The 3800-nt window shown below is 44.2% G+C and overlaps 1 pseudogene; it reads left to right on the top strand.

The window, feature by feature from the left end:
* Window positions 1-799: 799 nt before the first annotated feature.
* Window positions 800-917, top strand: LOC126482763 (5S ribosomal RNA; annotated as a pseudogene).
* The last annotated feature ends 2883 nt before the right edge of the window (window positions 918-3800 follow it).

The following is a 3800-nucleotide window of genomic DNA, read 5'->3' as shown; positions in this document are numbered from 1 at the left end:
GTTTTTATTTACTCACTACACTACTTTTTCGGTTCCTCCCTTCGTCACTGATAAGATACTGAAGTTTCAGCGGGTCTTTCTTTATATACCCCTACCTATGGGTAGCCCCATGAGTGGCGAATTCGAGAACATGCCAAAAGGGCTGCAAATAGTCCACGATGTTCCAGAACATTCCACAACATTCTGGGGTGTTCTGGAATGGCCGGCCGGTGTGGCCATGCGGTTCTGGGCGCTTCAGTTTGGAACCACGTGACCGCTCCGGTCGCAGGTTCGAATCCTGCCTCGGGCATGGATGTGTGTGATGTCCTTAGGTTAATTAGGTTTAAGTAGTTCTAAGTTCTAGGGGACTGATGACCATAGATGTCAAGTCCCATAGTGCTCAGAGCCATTTGAACCATTTTATGTTCTGGAATGTTCCACAATGATCTGGATGTTTCCGAACATTCTGGAATCTTGCAGAATGTTACAGACTATTCCTAAACATTCCAGAACATTCTGGTATGTTGTGGAATGCTCGCTAATACTCTAGAATGTTCTGGAATGTTCTCGAATACTCTCGAATGTTCTGGAATGTTCTAGGAATTTCTAGAGGATGAAACTTCCCAGCCTTTATATTTTCAAAAGCAATTTCTTCAGGTAAAAAAGGATAACCTTTGTCTTGGCTGGGGGATAGAGGGCTACTACACCATATAACTCTCTTGATCGTATTATGATTCGTTTCTTAGTTTTAATGGCATGCAAATTGTGCACTTACTTTTATAATATGTATTGATTTTTATTGTACCTTATTTAGGCTAATGGCAACGGCCTTGCCGCAATGGATACATCGGTTCCCGTCAGATCACCGAAGTTAAGCGCTGTCGGGCGTGGCCGGCACTTGGATGGGTGACCATCCGGGCCGCCATGAGCTGTTGCCATTTTTCGGGGTGCAGTCAGCCTCGTGATGCCAATTGAGGCGCTACTCGACGGAATAGTAGCGGCTCCGGTCAAAGAAAACCATCATAACGTCCGGGAGAGTGGTGTGCTGACCACACGCCCCTCCTATCCGCATCATCTGAGGATGATACGGCGGTCGGATGGTCCGGATGGGCTACTTGTGGCCTTAAAACGGAGTGCTTTTTTTATGTAGGCTAATAAAAAACAAGGGTAAAAACTTTTTGATTCGCCCTCGCAATTCAGTGCTGTGAAAAACGTGCTTCACATGTGCCCTTTCCATGTGTGAATTAGAAACGGTGCATCAGCAAACTCGGCACTTTCTACAAACTCGGTGCCCAGGAAGTGGTGCGAGAGGGCGAGACAAAGGACTCGCAGTGACGGCTCTTCGGCGCTGCCCGCCGGGCCCTGATTGGCTGTATCGACTGTGGTCGGGGCTGCGGTGGCAGGGCAGCTCATTTCCGCCGCCACGCTCCTCGAACTTACCCCCAGAGACAAAGGCATCCGTCAGCTGCGCGAGACGCCCCGGCTCACCTGGAGCTGGAGCCTCCAGGCACGCCAATTCCGGGAACGAGTTTTGCTGCTGATTGATTCTTCCGTCCCCTCTCTAAGCAGCTTCCTTGCAATGTCTTTACTCTTCTGTGCCACAACGGCACGTTCTTGACAAGACAGGAAATGGACTACTCGGCTCAAAGAACGTTAGAGTTGCCGCGACGTGAATGGTCTAGAACTTGGCACTGTTTTCTTCAAACTTTCCTGCTGGTAGGCTCTTATTTCTGAGCTCCTTGTCCGACGGGGATTCAATAATAATTGAAATATAACACTCCCTAAATACCATTAAAGGGTGCACCACCACCCCCACCCGCTCTTCCAAACACACACCCGCGTGAACAGACACACACACACAGACATTCGGAAGTACTAAATAATGTTTACTGTCAGTTCTAAGTCTTTCAATCAAAATGAGAAATTCAATGCGAAGCTCTAAAATAGTAGGGGAGACTAATGTTTCTTGAGGATAAGTGTACCTAGGAATGCATGATGTTTTCTGGTCGATGTTTTAACCTGGTGACTCATTTTAAATTCACATTTGCTGAAAGTTCATAACCTAATTACAATGACCTTGCACACGACTTACAGATCTACTACACTGTAATCAAGATGCGCATGTCTGATTGGTTTGCTGCCAAGTATAATACGAATTCCTCAAATTTCGATGATACATTCGTAAGGAGGATACTGCTCATTATTTTCCCCATTACCCTTAATGTATTTATTTTACACAATACTGTGCTTGCTAAACTTAAATTCTTTGTCACGATTAAAAAAAAAAAACTCGTTCCATACAACATTATATAATACATCGTGATTCTGTCTTGATAATAAATGGGCGATTAGGAAAGCTGTGTAATAAAATAGCTTGCAGAAGAAACTGAACAGTCCGGTTTCTTACATAAATCTTGCTGCTAGAGAAGCGTGTCTAATGGTTTTCTTTTCGCTAATCTCTTTCAAACTGTAGCGGAAACTGCAGAAGAATCACGCTCTTTGTCGTCTAGCTTTCAATTTTGCTCGAAAAATGATGTTTTGTGAGCTAATAATGGTTACCTTTCTTTGCTTCTGAACATTTGAGATGATCAGTTGAGAGATAGAGACACTTACTGCAACACGTATTTTAGCTTACTGCTGTAAGAGGAGCTAAGAAAGCTATCGCTGTCGCTATTATTAAAAGTTGGCGTCACGAAAACTAAAGTTAGATCTTGCCAGAAAATATATTTTTTTTGAAAAATATATTTTTCCACACATCCTTCCTTTCTTTTGTTGCTAAAAATGCGTGGTGTTCAGTTTGAAGTTTGCGCCCTGCCTTCGCGATGCGGGCTCACTTCTTTCATAAAAATGGCTAAAAATACTGTGGCGGTCAGTGTAAAAGCATCAGCTCAGCGACCGGTGGAAAAATTGACGGCAATGTCCCTATACAGAACTTTACTCCTCGGCTACTTGAAACTTCCTGGCAGATTAAAACTGTGTTCCCGACCGAGACTCGAACTCGGGACCGTTGCCTTTCGTGGGCAAGTGCTCTACCAACTAAGCTACCGAAGCACGACTCACGCCCGGTACTCACAGCTTTACTTCTGCCAGTACCTCGTCTCCTACCTTCCAAACTTTACAGAAGCTCTCCTGTGAACCTCCTCGGCTACTTGATCTACCTGCTCATTTCATCAGTTTTTCTCGAAGCCTAGTACCCAGCAGAATTACGCATGATTCCCCGCTGTTGGAGAAGGAGAACAGTGCCCGGTATATTTTACGTCACTTCCTCTGCTAAGTGTATTTGCTGTAATCGTTGTAGGCCACTACGGGAATAGTAGCTGATGAGAAACTATTTGAAGCCTCATCTGCTCCAGGGTCCAATCCACACCACATACAATTTTCTGACTGCATGGGCGAATCCTGAGGAGATGATGGGAGAACACGACTGAACAGCCAGTTGTATCGCCTTGCTTCTAGCCAGCGCTGGATAACGCAGTGCAACCGCGAGTGTGTTGTCATTGTCGAGATCAGTAGAGGCAGAGTAAAAACGGAAGTCCATGTTGATGGCAGAGAGATGCTGCTTCCCTCTTTTCAAGCATCTTATTGATTTTCTGACAGGAAATTCTAGTAACTACGTGATAGTAAAAAATGAACCAATAGAATAATTACTCAATTATTATTGCTTTCCCCGTATTGAACATACTGCATTAATTAAAGATAATTTTACAGCAGGGCGTTTCTCTTCTATTTATAAAGCATCTCCTGTCGTCATCCAGCAAATATGGACACCTATGATTGTATATTTTTGGTTGTTTTAGATTAAAAACAGTATTTCGCTTATA

This window comes from Schistocerca serialis, chromosome 5 (genome assembly GCF_023864345.2).
Source record: "Schistocerca serialis cubense isolate TAMUIC-IGC-003099 chromosome 5, iqSchSeri2.2, whole genome shotgun sequence".
NCBI lineage: Eukaryota > Metazoa > Arthropoda > Insecta > Orthoptera > Acrididae > Schistocerca > Schistocerca serialis.
The sequence above is the reverse complement of the archived record's forward strand: the minus strand, read 5'-3'. Positions and strand labels throughout refer to the sequence as shown.